The 25,375-nt window shown below is 38.8% G+C and overlaps 1 long non-coding RNA gene across 6 annotated transcripts in view; it reads left to right on the top strand.

The window, feature by feature from the left end:
- LOC125182285 (uncharacterized) overlaps positions 1 to 25,375 on the top strand; it is a 371,668-nt gene that overhangs the window by 50,076 nt on the left and 296,217 nt on the right. For 3 of the 6 annotated variants that reach the window (XR_007161741.2, XR_007161734.2, XR_007161739.2), the window contains exon 2: positions 2,260 to 2,350. The exons of the other annotated variants lie outside the window; for them this stretch is intronic. This is a non-coding gene — a long non-coding RNA (uncharacterized lncRNA). The remainder of the gene's footprint in view (positions 1 to 2,259; positions 2,351 to 25,375) is intronic. 6 annotated transcript variants of the gene reach the window in all.

Raw genomic sequence — 25,375 nt, 5'->3', positions numbered from 1 at the left:
GTAAAATATTTGATACTGCTCTAAGAGTTAAGTTAGGAGGTTGCTTGAAAACAAGACATTTAAATACATCAAACAACATTAGATATTAGATTAGCGTTAGATCAAACAGGTGTCTGGTTAGATGAGCAGATGTTTGCTAAGGACCTTTTTTCTGGTATATATGGTGAGAAATAAAAAGGTGAAAAGGCAGTTATGATCCTACATGAACAGGGGGGAAATATACTTGACCTTATTGCTGGTTTGAATCGCTTCCCACTACAGTTACTTGAATCCTTTTCTTGTTTTGTTTTCATGTGATTGAATGCAATGTTTTAGGGTTTAAAATTTATACTTAAAAACTTTGTTGAGGTTTCCTAAGACTTTAGAACTTCAGGTTTCATGCAGACACTTGTATTGTCTGAATCCAAAGGAATTTAAATTATAGGAGTTGATAGATAGTTTTACCTGTGGTGTTGTTTACGCTGTATGCAACTGTGTGTGTGTGCACAATCTTGTAACTTTGCCTGAAAATTATAGTAAGTGCTTCACTACATAGCGATTTTGAATTGAGCCTGGATGTTTTAGTCGAGTTGTTGGGATGTAGCTGTAGGACATACATTCAGCTATGTGTGATGATGGGCTGGAATTGGAAGAAAGCATTATATAGCTCACAATATAATCTTGTTGTTGAAATTACCAAGACTGTACTCATTTTCCTTCTCCAAAAGACATCTATCATCCCTGAGAAAGCATTACTCCAAAGTTCAGATTAAGAGATTGGAATAATTTTCTGTGGGAGAACTAATGGAAAACCTTGCAGATGGGCTGAAGTTAATTAAACTGTCCCTCCACATTCTTTTCGAGTGTTACTGTCTTTGCAGTGAGGTCTGTATTTTGCATGGAAGATGGAGTGCATGTAGGTGTAGCGAAGACCTTCTAAGATTCACCTGTGGCTGAAGTGATCTGTGTGGAGAACATATGTCTGTATATTGGCTTGTGCTTCAGCTACTGAGTAATGCAGGTTGTATGTGGCTGTGTAATCTGTTGCTATCATCCTACATGCTACCTCAGACATTTTTGTAAAAAGGAATGTCAAAATTCATTTCAGCCTGTCTTACAAAGTAGTGTAGAATGGCAGCCAGAGATGGATTCTGAGACCTCCTTCCTTTATGTGGATACCCTTTTAAGGATTTTCTTTACTGTCTTGGTGACTTTAAAAAAACAACCAACCAAACAACAACGAAGGCATTGCTCCCTCTGAATTTGCTTTCCATTTTTTTTTCACATCCCCCTTCATCTTCTGTGTCTGGCAAGTAAAATGTCAACAAAAACATTGGAGTGCAGGTGTACTCAAGTGGGTTCGGAATAAGCAAACAAGATCACCCAGGTCTGGACACCAATACGGTCCAAACTCTCTTATGTTTATGTTGTAGGAATTTACTTTTATCAACTGTTGTGATTGAGGTCTCTGGAGCAAATGGCGCATCCAACTTGGATAACCACTACTGTATCAAGTTTGTGTAGTGTTGCCTATTAAAATAAGATTAGTTAGATGGGATGTTCCCTTTATAGTCTCCTTAACAAGCAACAAACAGATGCCTAAGGCACCCAGCCCTGCCTATGAGAGAGAGTGCACCTTAAATCATCGCTTTGAATATGTATTTAGGATACTAACTTCTTTGCGGCTCAGTGTCTTGCAAAGATGAGCCCCTAACAGAGCTGTTAAATGGGCTCAGCTACAAGAGTTGTTGCAAGTGTGCACCTGTCTAGTAACAGCAAGTTAAAAGATAAGTGCTTGAATAAATCAGTCAACAGGTTTTATGAAAGACTTGGGAGGAGAAGAGAGGACAGCAGAAAGTAGTTGTAATGCTAATCAAAAATGAAAGATATCCTAAAAGCATGTGAGAACAGGCAAATATTAGCAGGTGTTGCAAATGTCCAGGCTTAAAGCAGAGTTTGAACCACACTGGGTAAAACTACTTTGATATGGGTTAAAATGCACTAAAGATGCTAGTTCAGCCGTGTAGTTTTAGTGAAAGAAATTATAATTTAGGGATGGGTGGAATACCTTAGACTGTGAAGTCTGTCTTGGTTTTCTTTAATAGAGATTTTTCTTTCCAGGTCTACCCTGGGCACCCTAACCTACTTAAGCTATGTATGCACTTGAGTGTTCCTGCTTTGATTTTTTTTTTCCTGAGGCAAAATCCAGGTCTTAAGCCACCTCTCACAACACGTCTATCAATGTAAGTTTTCTCAGTGACCATTTCCATTGTATTTCAGACCATCAGGAGCAGTTTCCAAGGAGACTACCTCCTTGTGGGCTGAATCTTCAGCAGGTGCATATTAGCTCATTTCCAGCGAAGTCTGCAGGGTGAGTTGTTCAAGTTTGTTTATAGTATTAAGTTCATAAATCAAACTGTTAGCTGTATCACAATTATGGGGGAGAGGGTAAAAAAAAAAAATTTAATCTCCTTTGACTCTTCTTGAGGGCAACATTGCTGATCAGTCTGTGGTTTCAAAATAAATAAGCTCATTCTGGCTACAAAATGTAAAGCCTGTTTGCAGACCATGCATTGTATTCCACCACGAGTTTGAGATTTTTAAGGAAACAGCAAGTTCTGGAAAACAATATGTTCACATGTGATTTATGTAAGTCTTAATTTTCAGAGCACTAGGGGATCAGCCTGCAGCTCTTCTAGTTGCTTTGTGTAAAATCGAGAACATCAGGTTTCTGATGATATTTTGCAGCTTTTTTCCTCCTTTGGCACTTTTCTCTCTGTATTGGTGATACAGGTGGCAATTGTGAAGTAAAGCGTACTTATCTTTTCCATTCAAAGCCTGAAGTTAGTATTTGCTACAAATCATTGCTGTGTCTCCCTCAGCAGGTCCCATCCTGGAATTAATTGACTTCCTGTTTGGTGTGTGTGTTCCTGAGGGAGGTGCATACAATTTTTATTTTAATTATCAGTATACCAGGCTAGGCTTGCCTGTGTATAGCATTAGAAATAGAAGAAATGCTGTAGGCAGTTTATGTCACATTAATTTATAGCTTGGATAGGATTTGGATAACCATATGAATTACTTTACCAGTGGACTTGACCTTTACATGTGGTGGTAAATTGTGTGAAAGAGAGAACACCAACAATGTATTTAAGGAGGGGAGGAATTTGAATCTGAATGGTCTTGATTTTGTAATAAATCAGCCACAGAATAAACATGTCTCTTCTCTCATACCCCCACATATGGAAGGATGATTAGAACCAGGACATCAAAGATTGTAGAGGTAAACAAATCTATTTATGACACTTCTCTCTTTTTTTGAAATTTATGAGCGTGTTTAAAACACTAACTTTTTAATCTCTTTTAACGCACATAAATCAAGTATATGTTTTAATAGTAACAATATGGATGTATTCTAGCCTTACCCTTCATAAATATATTTTGGGCTGTTTCTTAAATAGCCGTGACTTAATGAAAGGTATGTATAGCATTGTATGTGTCTCCTAGAAAGGATGTTGTATTTCTAAGGTTATTGCATGCCTATTTCTATTCTGGGAGGTCTCCTAGACCACACCCTCTCTTCTGACTGTTGCATCAATAAATATGGTAATGTTACAAAATATTATTTAAGGGAGCTAGTAGTTCTACCCTTTCTGTGCCTCTCAATCTTCCAGCTTGAGTCAAGATGCAAGATAACTGGCATATCATATGCAGCTTCATTGGCTAGGGCTTGAAAAATGGTTTTGCAGCTAACTCAGATGTGTCACTGCTATTATTTTCATACATGGTTTATCACAGCATCAAATATGCCAAGAAAGCTATAAAAAGCAAAGCTTTTTTTCTTAAAAGGGTGCAAAATTTAAAGCCTAGATCTAGAATTAAGTAGTTGAGCTTGTAGGTTAATATAAGTGAGATTTCACCGGAGGTTTGAATTTTGGGCTCAGTCTATAACGTGATATATCTGTCGATGGTATGGTGAGCCGCTCTTGTAAGTCTCTAGTTCAGACTAAATTTGTGGGAGTGGGTGATCTAATAACATTCGGAATACGTTGCTGGGTGAGATAGGTGAGCTGAGAGAAAATGTGTATTGTCTTCTAATTAATGTAGACTAGCATCTCAGAAGATTGACTTGTTTCTCATTAAAAGTCTGTACTCTGTTGAAGATGGAAAACTTCCTAACTTTGGTTTAAACCAGGACCAAAATCATAAGGGTTGGAGTGTATTGTCTGCAAATTTTAAAGCAAAGTCAGTTTTAGCTCATGTATAATTAAAATCTTTCAAGCATCTAACCTACTTGTTTCTATTGGATTGAAAGTCTGATTCAATTGGACTTAGTATGGAACTGTATGCATACCTTGATTCTTGTACATTAGCATGCCTTTCCCCAGCCCCCATGCTATTAACTAACTGTTGAGCATCACTGCAAATAGATATTATGGTGTGACAATTTCCTACTGTATTTGGGTAAATGTTGTAGAAAACATAATGCTGTAACTCTGTTTAGTCAGACTCTGTACAGATGTAAGGTTAGTCATGGATCAGACTTCGTTTTCATCTCTCCTTCTGCTTCATTGCCCACATATGGGGTTTTGAGCATGAATTATTAATAATTGAATCATTTTAAATGCTGGAGATGCACCAATTGTTGTCAGATTTAAAATTTGTTCCTTTTAATTGCATAGTTACCATTTAATGCACAACATGGATCCAAGGAGTTCTAATTGTTAAAGAACATTTTTCACCTCTCCTGATTGGTGTGAAGTAGATTCAGGGTATAGAAAAAGCCTATTGTCAAACCCACTGAATTTTCTTGTCAGTGCTAAATTAATACAATATGAATGTAAGATATGACCATGAATAAACATTTTAAAGAATGTATTTTTTTAATCTGTGCATTTCTGTACTGTTAATAATGTTAGGGGGCTAAAACTTCCAGTTGTTTTTCCTGGTAACTGCAGATAGTACAGGAAAGATAATAAAACAAAAAAGTGAGGATTAATTACTTCATATGGATGAAAACCTGAAGGCACCCTGGAGATGCTATTGCATCTGTTATTGCTTTGCTTTCAGTGGTTGGTGCTGATGGTAATGTTCCATCAAGGGCCCTGGAAAAATTTACATCCTTAAGTACTTGGGGATAGGCTTAACAAAATGGATTTTGGAGTATGCTAATCATACTTATTTTCATCTTGTTGTACCCACTGGGCCCACTTGCCACCTAGATCCAGGATCAAGGAGGTGCAATTTGGAGAATGTTCCCCAGAGATTTGTACAAAACTTTGTACAAAATTGAACGAGAATTTAAAATAATCTGTAGACAAAGGTAGTTCCAAAGTGAAGTTCAGATTTCAGCAGAACCGTGTGTGATCAGTCTATGCTTACTTCTATAGAGCAGCCTGAACGGAGATGAAAAAGTGTGAGCATGGAAGAATTTCTTAAAAGCAAAATCTAGGTCTGTAATGAGGAATGATAGATATAGCCGGAGGTTTCCCACTGTGGGTAAATAGGAAACATTGCCTGTGCGCCTGCCTCTCTCCCTCAACCAGTTTCTCTCGGAGACTACAAATAAATAAATGGAGGACAGCTAGAACCTGGGATATATGACAGGTTGCATTTATAAGGGACAGCTTTCCATTGAGAAGTAGGCATTTGAAAAAGTGATGCACTTGGCTGCGATGCATTAGAAAATGCATTTTCTAAACATCACATCTTTTTAAAGTCATATATATATATACACACACGCACATATATATATGTATATATACACATATATACATCACACATATATATATCAGCAGGTTCCTCCTGGGAAAAAAAAATATATATAGCTTTAGGGAAGTGTTTCTATTCAGGTAACAGAATGGAAATATTGCAGAATTCTCTGGTATTGCAGAGAGGAAATGATCTGTCCTAATAGGAAACGTGTCTTGCTTGATCCCAGTAGTGTAAGTTCAGTCCTTAGAGTCAGGATTATGTCAAAACCGCCACAATCAATCTTCCATATGGGTCAGGCTTTCTAGAACCACCACTAGTCTCTGTTATCTTACTGAGTTATTGTCTCTGATAGCTCCTAGAGGTCCACTTGAAGGAGATACACTCTGAATAGTGCAAGTGTTCACCACTCAAGGCAAAAAATAAATAAGTAGATCCCAATCTCGATATTGTATTCCTATAAAATTCCTCTAGCTTGCAAACCATTAACAACTGCTGGTAGAACTTCATACTACTTGATAAAACTAGTTTTGAAGCATTGATGTGAAATCAGTTCTTAGAGTTCAAACTAAAGTAACTAAAGTGCTGCACAGAGATGTGGCCTCTTTACACTTATGTCATTATAAATGTGAGTTCAGACCTGGCAGACGGCTCATGGTGGTGGTGAGGTTAAGTGACTGGAGTGGCTTATCTGCAGTTGGATGCAGTACTCTTTTAATCTGGAATATTATAACACTACAAATATTTTAGGAAGAGTTAAAATCAAACTACTTAGGTCCTATGTGGTAGAGAGATGGTGATAACGGAGGACATGACCCTCTGTTTTAAGAGGAAACTCTCTGTTTCCTAAACAGAAAGGCAGAGCATTGATTTTTGTATTAAACTTGTGCCTACAGAGAGATCCAAACAAAGTCTAGTTTGGAACAAAAATTATTGCTAAGGTGAGAAATCTGTGTTTACACGGGAGCACTTAGAACAATGCCCCTTGGTATGAATAGCCCTTCTCTAGTGCACTGTGGCACCCACAGAATTACATTGGTTTTTGCTCTCAAAATTAAGCTGGTGGTATCTTGTAGATTCTTTTCTCTTCCTCCTCTTTTTCTATTTTTTCTAATGATTTGTTGAAACCGGAGGAGTAATTTTAGCTTTACATAGTATGAATTCCAAAACTGTTCCACTGGGACTTCTCGTGGGTATAAGATAATAATTAAACTATTTCAATACTGCAAATGATCTAATTTTTCTTTCACCTTGCCCCAGTATAATATTAACTACTCATCATTTACATAGCTAAAATAAGTTTCTGAATACCGAATAAGTCAGTTTAGTATGAAATTCGACTTGTGTTTTCTTCTGGAGTTGGTTCTTGAAAGCTCTATAGAATCACAGGACGGTTTGGGTTGGAAGGAACCTTAAATATCATCTAATCTCAACCCACCTGCAATGGGCAGGAACATCAGATCGGGTTGCCCAAAGCCCCATCCAACCTGATCTCGAACACTTCCAGGGATGGGGCATCCACAGCTTCTCTGGGCAACCTGTGCCAGCGCCTCACCACCCTCATAATCATCTATTACTTTTTTTTTTATAGTAGCATTTAAATATCAAAGTAATAACATCTAAACTCACTTAATGTAAGGTAAGAATCTAGTCTTATTGGTTCAGCTGTTGGCTTAGCACCACTGAAGTTAAGAAAATACTCCCGAGTTATAGTATGTGCTTGGGATTAGGCCACATGCAGGACTGCCTGAGTTGGGAAGGATTTGCAGGCCTGGCTGTATAGTCTGTCGAGTCTTCCTGTTGTAACCAATCTGGAATTTTAGTAAGAGAAGAAATTTTCAAAACTTTTGAGGCTTAACTGATTTAAGCTTTCAGATTGAAACCTGATAAACTTTGCAACCTGTTGCAGCTTTAAGATTTTATTGCTTCTTGCTGCTTTCATTCACCATATGGTCTGCTATTCACAAACTCTGCCCTAATGAGAATTACCCTTGCAGGTAATTTTCTAATGATTGTCTTGGGATAAACAAATTTTTCATACTTGTTTTGCTAATGTATTCAAGTAGGTTCACAGGGGAAAAGATTAATCATCTAAAAAGCAAGCCGGTGTCTTTCATTATGCTAAAGGATCCAAATATGATCAGAGCAAAGCCACTCGTTGCTATGACAGCAGATACCTTTTTCTCCCTTTGTGAGGTAAATGGCAGCTCCCAAGCTGATTGGCTAAAATGAGCTTATCCTGGTGACCAACCATAGGGAGTTAATTTCATCAGAAAGAGAAAATGGTGGGAAATCCTGCCGCGATCTTACAAAGGAATTTTCATTAGAAGCCAACAGAGTCAGGGGTTCTCTTTCATTATAATTAATATGTTCCATCTAATAAAATAATTTAGGTGAGGCAGACAATAGAATTAGCCTATCTATTATTTTGTATATCCACATAAGCTTTAATCTGTTTTCTACTAAGACCTACGCTCAAAGTAAAGCAACCCTTATTTTTCCCCATAATACCTCTATTACTGAAGACTGTCATCATGTACCTGTTTATATAATTGTAGATAAGTTAATTGCAGGCAATACAAAAGTGCTGGCATTCTTACAGCTATTTGCTGGAAACACTCATGCTCTATGGAAGTAATGGATGCAATAAACTTTACATAAAAGCATTTCCCTTTGGTTTATGGTGGTAATTCACATTGTATTTGTCACTTTCTTAACGAAGGAGACTTTTAATTGGATCAGATTCAAGGATGGAGGTTCTGTGCCAGTTCACAGGTGAAAGGAAGGGATCGTAATGAGGCACTAGGGTTTACAGTTCAGTAAGATGGGAAAGACCTACACCAGCCTGCATGAATTCTCACTTCTTGTGAGCTTTTAGGTATCGCCATCTCATCCACTCTTTCAGGCAGGACTCTCCTTGAAGAGGTCAGACTGACTGTGCAGGTTGCAGAGCATAATACAGTATATACAATATTGTGTATAAAGACAGTACAGTCCTCTCTGTCACTGTATACCTGTGGGATTGAAAAAAATAATCTGGAATTGAGTTATGAAATAAAATCGGTGTTCTTGGTGCTTTAAAATGCTAAGGTCAGTCAGTACACTATTGGTCCCTATAAATCAGCTTTACTTACCCATATACATAAAGGGGAAAATACTTGGTTATATCTAACATAGGGAGAAAACTAAGACAGTGGAAAGCTTAATTAGTTGCCTAAAACCACAGTGATTTAGTTGCACGCATGAGATTACAACTCAGGAGTTTCTGGCCCTTTGCCCAGGCTCCCTCAGTATCATGGAGCTCTTAGTTTATGTGTTATTCTACTAGGACACTTACTTCCAAGACCTGATTTTCTGCACTTTGTGTGTGTACACGTGCACAAACACGGCAAAACTTTCATGTGCTTTCTATTTAGCTCTGCTAATTACATATGCAAATCCACAGCTGACAGACTATTTGCCTTCGTCGTATGCTGTTATGGTAACTTCACATGCAGATTGGCCTTTCAACTATAACCTACCTTTTTGCATCTGTACACTTCTGGGAATCCTGTTCTTGGCTTTTCTTCTCAGGTTGGTGTGGTGGACATAGTTCACCCAATTTGTAAGCGGTAATGTGCCATCCGAGGAAAGACCTGCTCTTCTAGCAGTCTGGACACTGTCCTGTATGGTACTGAGTATGTTTAGCTGTTACAGAACAAGCTTCAGACTCAGTATTCAGTGTCTTCCCTTGAGATATCAAATCTTGATTGCAAGTTCATTGCATGACTTCATGTGAGTCATGTAAGCAACTGCTTGGGTGTCCTGGCATGGCAACAATTAGTAGCCAGAAAAGGGAATCATAAAGGCACGTTCAACCTCACCTAGATTAAGCTTTCATCCTGTAGGATGAACATATTTTTTTGTAGTCTTAATATCAGTCTATCTTGAATCAAAGGTGAAACTACATGGCTATGTAAAGATACCAAAGATGTCTCTCCAGGTGCTAATGCATCTCTGTGTTTCTAGGGACCATATTTGAAGTTAATGTGAGAACATAAACGTGTATTTTTTTTATGCCTGTGCTCTAGGCTTCTAGGATTCGAATTTTGCAGGGAGTCTGCTAACCTGAATGCTAGTCCCTTGCAAGTGTTTTTGTGAATCTAGCCCTGACTCTACACAGACTTCAATGCAGATAGTCTTGCAAAGAGGTCTGTTGTATTGAAGCCAACTACTTCTTTAAAACTGATGTGTTCTAGTTTCCTTCTGTAAAAAGTGGCGTTCTCAGGTATGATAAATCTTTCTGAAAATGGCAAGTTTAACCATTGCCCTTAATGTTAGTAGTAACAGAGAGTTAGTCTTGTGATTGCACTCCAAACAACAGTGAATACTCAGGATTTCCAGCCCTTTCCCAAAGAGACCCCAGCAGGCTGTTGCTTTGGGAAGGGTCAGTGTGCAGAGCAGGAGAAAGCCTGAAACAGCTCCCAGGTAAATGAGGCATGTTCTGGTGGGGAAGCCAAGCTAAGTTTCTACCCCCTTATGCTGCTCTCTAACACGGCAAACAAGGTCACAACTGTGGCACGGAGGCAAGAATGAGAATGCGTAGGGAAACAGAAAGAAGAGATCTTTCTTGTTTAAGCTTCTTGTGGGAGCTGGGGTTGCGTATATTAGCCCCCATAGCTTTTTCCTATGTACCTCTGTCTTCTCTGATGGGCTGTGGCCACAAATTTATGCGCTTCTTCTCTCCATACCAGCAGGAAGCTGAATCAGCGTCACCTGCTCAGAAAATTTTTGAGCTTAGGTATCTGCTCAGCTATAAAGTAAAAACTAATTTCTCATAAATATAGTGAATGGAACTGAAAAACTGGTTGTCTCTATGGCAGTTCATGCAAAAGTTCTGTTGTAAATGGTCTCAGAATTTACAGTCCTGAGGGCTGAGGGACTGAGCTTTTGCTTCATCCATGAGTTAAGTACTTGACTAGAATGTGGATCAGAAACTTGGATTAAAATTTCTACAAAGGTAGTGAGTATTTTGTATATTTGGTTTAGGGTCTACCTTGATCCAACGCAGGTAGAGAAGACAAAAAAAAAAAAAAGCCTTGTAAAAATTCTCATACAAATGAATTATAGCTCCTGAAGGTTTTATGTGTATTAAAAATAAAAAGGCACCTCAAAACCAATTTTTTAAAACTGTACATTTCCAAGACAATGCTGAATTTTGTTTTCCCTAATGGGATATAGGATGAATTTTTGAGCAAAGAATAAAAGTAAGCAAGTTTTTAAATTTAAGTGAAAATTTTCATGGGCCTGTTCTCTAATTTTCAGCTGAAATCTCTCAATCTCTCCTTAAAGAGCAGATGAACCGAATTAACTAACAATGGTAGAGGAGTTATTTCAGGATGTGCATTTTTCTCCTTGGGAAGTTAAAACCATAGTTTCTGAGATAAGCAGCAACTGGTACCATGTTCATTGATTACAGAATTTTATACGCTTGAAATATTCATAAAGGTGATCTATGCAAATTCCAGGTAGAAAAGATATTTAAAAATACACATATAAATGAGCTGGCTTTGAACGTTTTCTCATAAAATGCATTAATGTGATGTGAAGGCAGCAATGGAGCTGATATTGTTCTGCTGTCTGTAATGGTCCTATTAAACTACTGCATGATTAAATTGATAGGACTTGGCTTAAAAATTCCAGCACCAGTCTTAACGCTGTGCTTTTCAGTGCTTTCGAATTAGGTTAGAACGTGGAGATAAAACGTACTATTGTGGAAACAGAATCCATTTACAGCCTGTGCTGTCAAAACCTGAGTGATGACTCCCTTCCTAAAGATGATGTTGATGATGTATTTTATGACACCAAACAACTTCTATTTTTGACTCTCTAATTCTATTGTTGCATTTCTGTTCAGTGCCCTTTGATTTGTATTCAGTCTCACTGTACTTCAGGTGCTGTAATTCTGTCATTTACAAGATAGACTTGGAGCTTTCTTGCAACTGTTCTGATGTACTCATAACAGGTACAGGTTTTTTGACAGTGCAGTACCTGTTTTTATCAGCATGTGGGCTGCTGCTGGCGATTTACAATCTAAAGTTAATAAAATTTGTCTGCTTCTTGTACTGTGTTTATTTAAGCAGCTACTCTGAGCCTTTTCATGAGTTGTTCCAAATAAGATCAAAGGGTTGAGAAAAATGTTTGTCAATCTGAGAAGTTACAGTGGTGGTGTTCTTGTAAACTCCGTATCCTAAAAATTCATTGCTAGTAAAGTGCTCTGCACACATGATTAACAACTTAATGGTAGATGACAAGATAGAATACTTTTTGGTAAAGTTTCACTTTAAACACAAAGAGTAATCTGTTTCAAGCTTAGAGAGGTGGGGGGTGTTGGTGGGGGAAGACAGTGTCAGGCTAGATTTCCCCTGTAGATACCTCTAGAGCTGCTGTTGAGCACAACAGCTGGTAAGTAGCAAGCAACTGGAGAAAGATCCGCTTTTAATCCAGTACAATGTTTTCTTGTGCCCATTTTACTGTAAGTCTCAGTGGCAAGGGGACAAAAGCTGTTGACTGATCTATGCAATTACCTCCTCTAATATTGCTTTCAACTGTCTGCCCAGAGTGACAAGAGTGGATGAGGTTTAGTTAAAGTCTGGGAAAAATGCCCTTTTAATAAATAAATAAATGCCCCTCTCTGTTATCAAGCTGCTCTTTTAGGCCTTTGAATCTGTTTTGGAAGAGTGAAGGTGACGTGCTTGAAAGTTAGTGAGCCTGAACTCGAACAGCAGCAATGCAATCAAATTTTTTTTTTTAACTGAAATACCCTTAAGACTCTGTGCAGTTTGCACTGGGACAAGAAGTCTAAAAGTCTCTTTTTTGCTTTCTGGTTTGCATCTGTGGAGTGGTATTTCCTTTTACACTGTGAATAGAGGCAAACATTCAAAACTCATTGCCCAAGGTGATCTTCATTTAGAGACTTGGTCCTTGATGACAAAAATATCATTTTAATAAAAAATAAAGCTAATTCAAGCTGCTATAAATTTCTAACATAGATGATAGAAAAGTAAAATTGTGTTTAATGAACTGTAGATGGAAGCCTTTTCCTTTTAACTGATGAGATGGTATAAGGAGGTGCTGTGCATACCTTTATACTCTGAATCAGTGCAGTGGAGTTAAAGCCTAATACCGAAGCCTTTTCTATGATGCAGGTGGCTGTAACAACTGGTATCCTGGTCCCTGTTTTCATGGAGTTCTTGTGCAAGTGAATCAAGAGGTGACAAATGAACAGGAGTGTATGCTGTATGCAAGGGCTGGATGTGTGCTACGGTTCTGCAGTCATGGCAATGAATGCACTGTTGACTGACAAACAGGCAGCATTTCACTAAGTACAGATATTCAGATATCACATGAGATGTTGCAAAGCCATTTGTGGTATGTAGTAGAGGAAATATGGTAGCTTGGGCTGCAGAGAGCTGTAATCCAACATCTTAACCAAAATCATGAGAGAATTTCAAGGAAAAAAAAAAAAAATCCACATCTGAATAGCTGCAGAATTGAGCTGTATGGGGCTCCTTTTTTTTTTTCTGAATGTGAAGATGCAGCATTTGGGAAGGAAGCAGATTTCACTCTGTCTTCCTGCAGAGCACTGATTACCTGCTTGCAAAATTTCATACCTAATGGTAATGCAAATTCTGCTTATTTTATTAACAGTTATTTTTATCATCTGCACTGAGGCCATAATGTATCTTAACACTCAATTGTCTCCTAAAATGCCTGAGAGGAAAGGCCAGTGAGAAGTTAATTTAGATTTCTTTGTATGGCATTTCTGACTATAGCAGCAGGGTAGGAGTTTGGAGAGAGACCATCAAATCCTTTCATGTGTACTGTCAAATATCCTCACTGTTCAGCTCATAGCAGCATCTGTTGAATAATGCCCATATATTCTGTGATGAACCTATTCACTCATTAATATTTAAGTTCCTGCTCAGTACATTCCAACCACTGCTGACCCTCTTACTGTCACTTTGATCTATCAGCTTGTATATGCATTATTTGTCTATTGACAAGAAAAAATGTGGTGCAATAGATTTAATGGTAGTGGCTGTCAAGAGAGGTAAACTCCACTCCTGGTCCCTACACCTTCCACTCCCTGTCCCTACATTTGATTTCTGCTGTGACTGTGGTCAGGTCTTTTTTTCTTTTCCCACTTAAATGTCCCTGATTAAAATACAGGGAATATTTTATTTAAAATGATCCTTGTTTCTGTGAAAAACTGAGATCTGGAGAAGGAAAAAAAGAAAAAAAAGAAATCCTCAGAGTGGAAATTGCTAAATACAAGCTAAAATTTATTACTGTGTCTTGGTACGTCACTGAATTGGCAGCGACTATCTGAGCACTGTCTGGAAAGGCCTTGACTAAGAATTTTGCTGTGCTTCCACTTGTGACCACGGGCAGGAGATATACTGTATTTGTACTGCTTAGTGTTGCATAGTTAAGAAGTAGGGTTTGCAGAAAACATTGTACTATTTTTGTGTTCTTTGTTGAACAGAAAGCTATGCCTAATGTCCATGTCCATCTCTTCTTCAAAACTTCAGAATTGCAATTTATTAATTGCCGTTGCTTTGGCACCTTTCTAATTCTGTCAGGTGCATTGTTGACTATTGCAGTATCTGCGTGCCTCAAGGACGTAGCTTGCCAAGCTCAATCTGCACTTCAGTTCTTGTACTGGCTGAAATGACTGCAGAACACTGATATTATAACTCTGGAATGTAAGACACTTGTGCAGAGCACTGAGAATAAAGAAAAACCTACTTGTGATGATTTCGTTTTATTTTCTCTCTCCAATCTATTTGTTCTATAAAACCGCAATAAGATAAGTAAAAACCAGTGCTACTCTTCCCTACTTTTTAGGGGGTGTTTGTGTGAAATTAAAACTAATTTCAAACTTGACAAAAAAGAAAAAAAAAAAAAGCCTTAAAATCTTTCTGCTTAAAAAGAGGAAAGGAAACAGTAGTTTTGTATTTGTTTTTCTTCTGTATTTCTTTAACAGAGGTTCAGCAGAATTAACCCATGCGGAAACAAAATAAGGAAAAGTTATTACAAGAAACTGAAATGTTTTCTGCCCTCATTATTTTGGTTTCAACTTTATCATTTACCAAATTCAGGGTAATTTTGGAATTTATATGCCACAGACGCTTATATTTTGCCTTTTGCACGGACAAAAAGTGTTTGTTTCCTTTATGTCCTCATCGTGAGGCTCAAGTATCATTTCAGTACTGCACCAGGTCATCCAGTTTGTTGCCATCTCTGGCAATATTTTGATATCCTATTCATAAGCCTGATTCCACATCTCAGTCACTGTGGATTTTGTCTTCTGTTCCTCCTATTGGAAGATTATCCCCAAACTTCTCTGCTCAAGTACTGAAAACCTTTCAAAGCCCAACTGCTCTTTGTTCACCTCATGTTACACCACAGCTTTGCTCTGATTCCAGTTCTGGGCTGTTTACTTGCAGGGCTGGAAAGGAGTTACTGATCATCTATGGGGCTTCTATATGGACTGGGGCAAAACTATTCTGTGTTTGTGAGTTATGGGGTTGGAAAATGTATGATTCCAAAGACAAATCTTTGTTTTCCTTTTCTGCTCAATCTTATTTCAGTTATGATTGGTTTGGAAACATTTTCTCTTAAAAAAAAAAAAAAAGGCGTCTGAATAGTGTATTCGACAAGGGAAATTCCTAGGGTGTGGTGAATTTTTACAAGACAGACTTTTAATGGTAGAGAGGCATTCCTTTGAAGTGTTGGATGAGGAGTGGAGGAGCCAGGAATCTCAGAAAGCCCAACTCAACCAATGCATTCAGTTTAGTTTAAAAGGTTTGTTATTTGCAGAATGCTAATGAATTTTCATAAAAGAAAGTTATCAGAAGGTGGCTAGAGTTACCGTTCTCTGCTCTGTGCTAAGACATAAATAATAAAAAAAGCCAATTTACATTAGTGTGGTCTAAAAACCAACACACAGGTGGGCTCTGCTAATGCTTCAGTACTTTCTCATATCTGATCCTTTCTGAGAAAAGGAATCTCTGCTGTCACTGCTTAAGCACCTCCTGTTGCATAGATGTGGTGTAATTAAGCCTCTTAATCTTTTTCTTCTCTGTGCTTTTTTATAAATATCTGGTTGTTATTGTAATTTTCTATTAAAATTGGTCAAAGGATTCCTATAAAACATATTCACCTCAGTTTCAGAGACATGATGGTGAACAGCTGCAATAAATGTGAAGATATAGACTTTAGAAAAATACAAACTCTAATCATTTCCTTCTTATCAGCTTAAAAGAAAGTTAGCTTCTCTGATTTCAGTTGTTACAACTTAGGCCATCCTTGACTGAAAGTGATGTTCACCTTGTTTATAATACCTTTGGGTCACTTCAAAGAGTGGGAATCATGAAAGGAAACTCATGATGTTTTGTGTTCTGCTGATTTGGAAAACCAAGAAGTACCAAAAGATCAGACAAAAATACTTTTTCAAAATTTAGCAGCACTAAATGACCTAAAATGCAATCTGGCACTGTTTACAGCTATTTGGTTACCCAGAAAATCCACTTGGAAAAATCCAAGATGAAAATCTAAGTAAAATTCCTGAGTCTACAGAGATATTATATGAAGCTGTGTGATCCCATGCAGCTGGGGCTTCTGCAGAAGTTTTTTGTGAAAATGTCTTATATGTGGTTATTGTGAATGCCGTGGGCCTGGACTCGATGACTTTGCCTCTCCTTTTGGTCCTGTTGTTCACCTAACAACATTTTACATCAGTTTTCCACATATATGAATGGGCTTAATACATGTAAGGCAGAAGAGCAGGGAAACCTGTTGCTTTTGGTCTTTGTTTTCCATTAAAATATTATGCTCCCCAGTTAAAAGTCGATGTTTACCAATAGAGGTGCTGCACCGAGTAGAAAAGATCTTTCAAAGGCACAAACAGCTGATCTAATTGATCTAATCTTTTCAGTGCCTCTAAGCCTTTATGAAGTCCAGTACTCATTTCTCCAGTCTGCAATCTAGTCATAACTGGTAATTCCTATTCTATGTTAATTGTTGGTAAGTGAATGCTAGCTCTGTAGGGGTGAGTTGCGTTAAGATTAAAAAAAAAAAAAAGAGTTCTTGGTGTATTTTTATTTATTTTTTATTTTTTTCTCTAAGGACCTGTCAGGCCTGTCTGACCTTAGTGTATCAGCTCCATTCATTATTCTTCTGCAAGGTGCTGGTTCATTTCCTACGTCACGGGAATAAGTGGAAAGGGACTAGACAGTGGAGGGCTACTGCTTGCTTCCTGTTAGCTGAAGTCAGGTGTCAAGGCTCTCTGTTCTCTGGTTTGATTGATAAACTTGAAGGAGTCCATGGCAGGTATGCAGGTCAGGGGGATAACAGCTGGAAAATATGCACCCAGCAGAGAGACCACACAGAGACCAAATTCTTTCTCACTTATCACTGAACAATTTCAGGATAACTTGGTGGTTAACATAACCCAATTTGACTTTTGACTCAATGTGTAATCTGTGGATATAGCCATATAATTATGTTCTGCATTCTACTTGACTGATAAAATACTCTGTAGCAACGTGGGTGGATGCTAATTGTTTCTCTAATTTTAGCTGCAAAGCAATATCCAAGATTCACCAACAACTGTCAATATGCTATTAGGTATTCAGAGATTTTAAACGTAATTGTATACTAGTTACATTCAAAGGGTGTGATGACTCCTGCTCCTGACTGGACATAGTAAAATCAAAAAGCACAGGAAAAGATGGGTGGAACCTCCTCCTACCCTTCTCAGAGGTAGGAAAGGGGCAACAGGCCTGTGCTGGGACAGAAGCACTGCCAGTCTGGCATCACTGGTAACACTATGTTCCTGTTACGCAGGGAAGGAGCCCTTCCCATGTTAGTTTTGGTTTTACGATATGATCTGTTCAAGGCAGCCACAGTGTTTGAATGTTTTTGACCTCAGTTATTACTGCTGTACCTCACATGGATACCCTACCCAAACTGGGAGGTTTTGGGTGGGCACTGCATCCTTGTAGACCTGGTGTGTTGCCTCTTCATTCTTGCTCTCTGCGGCCTCACCTCTGCACATCACCTTTGTCTCTCTGGTAGATAACATGAAGGCTCTTCTATTGAGGGTCTTGGGTGCTCTGGCAAACTTGATATTGCTACAAGGGTAAATGCTGCGCCTGGCACAACGTAAGGCTGCTTAGTCAATAAGTACAGGGCCCTGTAAAGGAGTGTGTCTGTGATCTACCCCATAGCAGCTCAAGCTTGCTGTTCCTCATGACCTGCCCACTTACAAAGCAGGAAGATGTCACCATCTTTTCCCTGTATCAGCACTAGGTGCCTAATCTCTCTGCAATAGTTAGAAACAAGGAGCTGCATTAGAGAAGAATTGACCTCAGGGCTTGGTGCTGTCTGAAGAGGCCCAGGCCCGCTCTGTAAGATCTGCCTTTAAGTCTCAGTTGAAAATTTAGGACTAAAACTGGTCTGAGGTCACTTTGATAAACATTTTTGGATGGCCCAGAATTAAATAGCATTGGCTGAGGTCTGGCCTTTGTCTGTTTACAGAGCATCCACGCAAAAAACAGCAATATAATTTAAAATATTGAGTTCAGATCCCCTTCCTACAGCAAATCTGAAATTTTAAAATAGGGAAAAAGCAGGGATTAATAGTTGCTTTTGACAGACATTCTGCTGCCTGCATTCTATACAGTTTTGTTCGTTCTCCTCAAATAATGCATCGGTGGTGGACCTTGTGCAGTGACACTTGTGTAAGAGTTGTGAATACCCTCTCAGGAACACTGCTGTTAGGCACGTATATAACTACAGGGAACAATAGTCATGCACAATTTGGGTTTTGTGTGCTCTTTTGTTAACAGCAATCACTGAAGCATAAATATATCCTACAGATCACATTTAGTTACAGATATTTTAGAGTGCTCTCCATGTTCAGTTCTAGGCAGCTGTCTAGCAGAGGCATAATCCAACTGTAGTGCAATAATAGTGTTTTATGTTCTCATTTCACAGATGTATTTGAAACAAAGGGAAATCAATAGGCTTAATTTTTCCAGAGTGCATTTATGAAAAAAAAATTGGTGGAGTATTTTACTAGTCTTCCCATGCATTTTGGCGATGGAGATTCGGTGACAAATTAAATTTTAGGTCCTCTAAGTGGCAGCTATTGTGAGCTCTGACCTCTTGTTTTGGAATTATTAGATTGATTTCTCCTGATGTGACCCACTTCACTAGGTATAAAACAGGAAAAAACTTCACTGGGAATTTTACAGGAGCACAGGTTTCATCATCGGGTGTTTGTAATGTACCCACAGGTAGCAAGTAATACTTCTCTTCAAAACATCAACCCAGTCTGTTAATTGTGTAATTCCACCTCTTCCCTTCCTCCCTCTGCATTCTCCTTCCTGCTCCAGCCCCAGTGCAGGTGTCTGGTCTGACCCGTCAGGTGGGTCTCTGTTTGCCTGTCAGTTTGGGAGCTGATGGCCTTACCAAAGTACGGCTGATTGCACAAAGTGGAACAGGGTTAGTCTGAATTGCAGGTGTGAGCGATCGGCAGAGATCTCTGCTAATCCTGGGGATAGTGGAGCACCCTGGGCTGGAGCAGATGCAGCCAGAGAGGGCTAAAGGAGGTGCAAAAGGGGAAAAAGAAAAAGTTAAATGCTGTGGTTTCCTTCTCCCAGGCAGCTTGAGTTATCTGGCGCTTGTAAAGGGAGTTGCTCTTGTTTTTCTGCACACCATGAGGATGGAGTTTTGGAACGTGGCTGAGACTTTATGTATGTCTTTATGTAATATCTTTATAACAAAGCATTTGGAAAATGGCTTTCCAAGTTGGTGGAAAATCCTGACCACTTAAATTTTGGGGTAAAGTAAAAATAAAACTTAGTTTTGTTTTGTCTTACTCAGCATCTGTGGAAACCAGGTAGCTGAAAGTGTGGTTGAGTTTTGGGCTTTATCATACATAGTGCTCAGGAGCTCTGCTGGGTGCTAAATGGATTTGACTGAATTGGGAGTGAAGGGGAATTGATTCACTGCCTGCCTTGGGCATCTAAAGCAATGTGCAGGCTGTATGCAGTGCGGAAATTCAGAGGACAGTTGTGTTATATAGGTGGGAGCGTTAAGGTAGGCAGGGGATGTGATAAAGATTTGAGAAACTGTAATAGCGAGAAAAGAGGTGTTGCTGAAGAGGAAAAAATGGGGTAACGAGCTGGGGGAGAGGGCGGTAGAAAAATGCAGAGGTGGTGTATCTTGTGAACTGGATGCCTTTGATCTGCTGTGAGTAAACACTGCTTTGCTTTATGAGTTTTTAAGTTCTACTCAGGCTTTATCTTCAGGGTTCTCCTAAAATCTTGTAAGTTACAAGTTCATATTTTTTATTTGTATATTAAACTCTCCGTATCACAGGATTTCAGATGCTGAGGTTCTGAAGACATACTATCTAATAAATCTAGACACTAATATAGTAACATTTAATATATACATAAAATTTATTTATAGACCTTTAATGTTAACAACAAGTAACTATAACATTTTGCTATAGTCACGGGAGTTGACTTTTCATATAGCAGGGACAAATTTAGCCTAGAAATGATATATTGCAACTTAAGGTCCCAATTCTGTCATTCAGGGAAAGGACTGCAGGATATAGCCCTTTATTTGCAAACAGGGAAGGGCGCTTACACTAAGCAAAGCATGCCTTAAAAAAACTAACAAGAAATTGGAGAGGTACAGAGAAAACTTGAGTATTCCTCAGCAACGCAAGTTAATCCAATTTCTCAGCACCAATTTTTCTACACTTAAGAAGAGGTTGTATTTTGCATTCCTAATCTATCAGGTGTGAGCTATTTTAATGCAACAGTCACCTGTGTTTGCTTTGTATTTATCTCTAAACATATATTTCGCATAAGTAGGGTGATACAATATAAACAGTGGTATGACTTCTGCTCCTCCCCTCCTTCTCCACACACAAAGTCGAACTGATTCTATAGTTTGCACTCTCTGAGACCCTAGAGAGACCCCACTTCAACTTTTATTCTCATCCTTGCTAGCATGGTATAATGTCACTTTGTCACACTTAGTTTGCTTGTAGTATAACCTCTCCTTTGCATTGTGAAACACTTCAAAAACACAGGAGATGCATACATAGGTTCCTACCTCTCAGTGTAAATTGAGAGGACAAAAACAGACAGAATAAAATAAAGGCCTGTAACATGTGAGTAAAGTGACTAGAACAATGCCTGGATTGTAGCTTATTGTTTGGTTTTCAAGTTAAAATCCCTAAGAAAATCCCTCCTGTCAATTAAACTGGAAGGGGTGTGGGGGGAGCTCTTTTGCTTTCCTTCTGTCGGAACTTCCTCCCTCCTGTCTAGAAGCACAGCACACTTAGCTGCTGTTGGAGTTGACAGAAACTCCTGTATTGACCCCAGGAGGCCTGGGGTGGACCTGTCAGTGCTGGTTTCTAGAGGGCTCTGCAGAAGCAGGTTTCTGGGAGAGATGAAGTGCTTGAGGATAGTGCCAGCCAAAGAGAGGCATTAATGCTCAAGTATCTTTAAAAGATATTTTTTTCCCTCTTCCCCTTTATCTAATTCCTCAAAGTGAAATGGATGCAGGTGTGTGGAATGAATTCATCCAGGATTTAGAAACACCGTTTTGTATGCGTACCCACCCACATAATTGCTTTCCTTTCACAAACTGCACTCCCATGCACACCTGTGGGATATTGGCAGGACCTCTTGGATATTAGATCTACTGAACATATGACCCATGCAGCTCTCAGTATGGTTAAGTTACAGAATTGCCCATGGGTAGCCTTGGTGGGCAATGAATTGTGTTCATGGTTCATCTTCTGTATCTTTTTGTTGTGTTACAGCAGTATGATAGGAATCATCACTAGTGTGTCCTTTGTGGTTTACAATTTTGTATCTCTGCTTATTCGTACATTAAGCTTCCTCGTTAAACAGTTTGATGGATTTCATTATTTCTACAGGGAGGCCTAGGATGTTGTTTATTCTTGCTATGACTATGTGTACCTATACATAAAGTAGGGACAGTGTTTACCTACTCAACTAATTTTCCTGTGAAGATCAAGTACTGCTGTGAGGCTCTTGGGTAGGGCCACCGGGGTCATCATGGAGACTTGTCTTTGTGGAACAGGTGGAGGCTGGGCAGGGTAGCACAACACATCTAAGGCCATGCTCTGTGGCCTGGCTTTATACCCTGGAGCCAAGCTTTAAATAAAGGGAGGCATCTTTTATGTTTTCAGCATTCTAGACAGCATTCCCTCATCTTCATGCTTTTGACTGCTTTTCAGATGCTCCCAAGTAGTTGTATCTCTTCCTCCCAAGTAGCATATTATTAGGTTGTACTGCAGTCCTTAACTGATTAGAATTTACAGCACTCTACAGCGTTTTTGTGGTGTCTCATCTCCTCTATCCCTGTTTAGGGACAGAAATTCTGGTAAACTTGGATCATGCTAGAAATGTCAAATACAACTTGGAAGGACATCGCAAACAAATTGACTTAAGGGTCAGATGGCAACTTTAGTCAGGAGGTACTTGGTCTCTGCATAATCGGATAAAGATACTACAGATGTGATATGCAGGAATCCTGTCTCTAAAGACGTGCAGCTACTGAAAGATGCAGCCAAGTGGTGCAGGGGATTTTCAGAACTGCTGCATGTAGCTTCGCATCTTTGTGCGTGTTCATGAAACACATGTTCTCCTAGAATGGTACTGTGCATATCCAATGTTCTAGATAATCAGACATCCAGGAAGAACAGTACAAAATCTTACATACTCTTCCTGTTTCAGTCTATTTTGCTTTTGTCTAAATGTTTTTACTGTAAATTAATGTACAGTTATTTAGTTTGCAACATTAATTATTGAAGAGAGTCATCCCTGCTTCTCTAGCAAGTGAGCTAAGTACTGAAGTAGGCTTTTTACTAGAGGACTTGCTCTTTCATGCTGTTTTGGAAAAAATGGTGAATAGGAATAAGTTTCTCAAAATGAAAGAATGATGAAGTGTGAGTGAGGGATTCTCTCCCTAATCCTGCACTTTTATACATTGATCAACAATTTAGGACAGAAGGGAAAACAAGAATGCTGTATACAGCTGAATTTACAGATGAATGCAATTACTCAGGGTGGAAGTTATGCCAGCTGCAGGGGATGACAATATTGACATGGAGCTGTTTTTGATGCAGCTTTTTTCTTCATCACCCCCAGCTAACAGCTCCTTTTTCTGCATGTTACCTCATAAAGATAACAATGTGTTGCTCACCTGATGCCTTGACACCTGTTTCTGATTCCTGGGGGAAGAAGTCTAGTCTAGAAAAATGGTAGTTGGAGCTTTTAGAGGCGCCTACTTCGTAGGACCCAGGGACCTGGGTTGTGCTATTTGGTTATGAGAATTGCAACTCTATTGTCACTGCAGTCCTGTGGGGGAGAGGCTGTGCTGTTCCTGACTTACAGGAAGAAGGTCACTTACTGATTTACTAGCACCATTTCTTAAGGTACTTAGGATTTCCTTGGAAAGTCCTTCATCCAAATTCTGATAACTTCTAACCTTGTTTAGATTTCATGGGTACTGGTGGAACCACAGCCCCACATGTGTTATTGGCTGCAAGTTATCAAAATGCTGTACAATTATGTTGCATAAAAATAATTTTCTTGTTTATACGATGATGTTTTTTTTTCCAGTTACAGGTTACTTAGCTTCACTTTACTGTCCCCACAAATTTCCTTCAGGGAAGGAAAAAGTCTTAAATACGTGTCTATTTCAGAGATTTGGGAACATTGGAAAGATCAGTCAAAATAGGTACCTAATTTCCCACTACTTGCAATTCACAATCTGTGAAACACTTTCACACCAATCTGCAAGGCTGGAAAGTGTTACTAACCCCACTGCGTGGGGTTCCGGAGACCTGGGCTACAATGCTAACTCTTTTTCTTCTGGCTTTCTTTCAGTTTGGGAGCATAGATTTTGATTCTACTTCCCTGAGTGAATGACCGTATGTTAAAAAAAATAAAATTATAGACTTCCCCTGGGAACATAGGGAAGGAAATAAAACAATTTGCTTGCAAATAGGAGGTAATTGGTATGTTAATTAAAGTTGACTTTAGGTCTCTTAATGTTAACCTCCTGATTTTCTCCAGTGTTTCAGGTAGGGGAAAAGAATTTATTCTTTAGTATTCTCAAGAATGAGATTGGATAATAGACACAAATGAAGTCCAAACCTAGCACAAAAAACATGAGAAGATATGTCTCCTGGCTGCTTTCCTAATACAGCATAAGGAGGACGAGATAGTTATCTGAGCAGTCACTCCACAGCTCAGTCTTCAAATTATAGTAATTATGACAATTTGTGCCAATAGCCATGAGGTGGGTTTTTTTGATGTGGTTAAAAATAACATCTGTAAAAATCCAATAAAAAAATTACATTTTGCTAATTTTCTGATAAGATAATGTTTAACTGTACTGTGTGCCTTCTACTGCCAGTTTTCAATTAGAGTATTTCCTTCTGGGCTTTTACCATCTCGTCTCATGGATCCAATTCCATCCTGAGCAGTTCATTTGTTTTAACTTTCTTAATTAATTGTTTTGTGTAGGTTTTGCCTTTCAAACTGATATCAATCTTCTAGACTTATTAACGTGCTGATTGCCAACGTGCGATACAAAGCACGACTCAGTTAAATTGTTCTTTCTGTCATATTAAACAGAGTTCCCATATTAGTCTGCTAAACAAAATAATTGTAGATAATTTAGAGGGTAACAAATGACAAGAGTCCTGTACCTGGGAGAGTAGAAAAAAGTTCTATTTGCAGCTTCTCTGTGTTGGCTTGAGGCACAATTTTGAGCCCACATACAGAGGCAGAGTAAAACAAAATAATTAACTCCTAAGAAATTGTAGGAGAGTCAGTGGGAAAAAAAATTTCTTTTCCCCTGCAGTAAAGGCTCTCACCTTATCTGAGGAATATGGGTTGCAAGGAGACATAGGGTACCTGACCAGTCGATAGCCTCCCTTCTGTGTCTTCAGTAAATTTCCTCTTTTGTGTGGATTAATTCAATTTTATGTTCCTCAGTTAAACAAGACAGATGCAATTGAGGGGCAGCATAGCATTCACACAGTCCTTACGTATGTCTGTTCCATATAGCTTGACAGAAAGAGTTGTAATCATGATTGTAAATTCTTATGTGGTTTAATTGGTGTATGACAAGGAACAGACATCCCTGGGGATGAGGGTTATCTTTGAAGTAGTCACATAGATAACCTGGAACAAGTTCAGTGTGTGGCAATGCAGAAGAACTGTTTCTCAGAAAAGGCATCAATCCTTAGGCTCTCTAAATGCACTTGAGATGATGACCAGAGCCCACATAGCTGGAAACTTGTTGTTCGCACAATAGTATCACTACTGTGCATAACCAAGCTGAGCTCTCATTGTGCTCTGTATCGTGCAAATGATTTCTGAAATTGCTCAATGATTGTATAGCTGCTCCAAGAGATTTTACCTCTGGCGTTGGTGGGAGCAGACAGGTGATTGAGCCCTGTTGACAATCTCCCTTTCATAAGCATCACAGTGAAGGATAGCATAAAGAATGAAAGCCATGCAACTTCAGGTATGTTGCGTTAAGTCTTTAAAAGACAGGTAGGGGCTAG

This window comes from Anser cygnoides, chromosome 9, assembly GCF_040182565.1.
Source record: "Anser cygnoides isolate HZ-2024a breed goose chromosome 9, Taihu_goose_T2T_genome, whole genome shotgun sequence".
NCBI lineage: Eukaryota > Metazoa > Chordata > Aves > Anseriformes > Anatidae > Anser > Anser cygnoides.
Note: the sequence above shows the minus strand (reverse complement) of the source record. Positions and strands in the feature narration are given on the sequence as shown.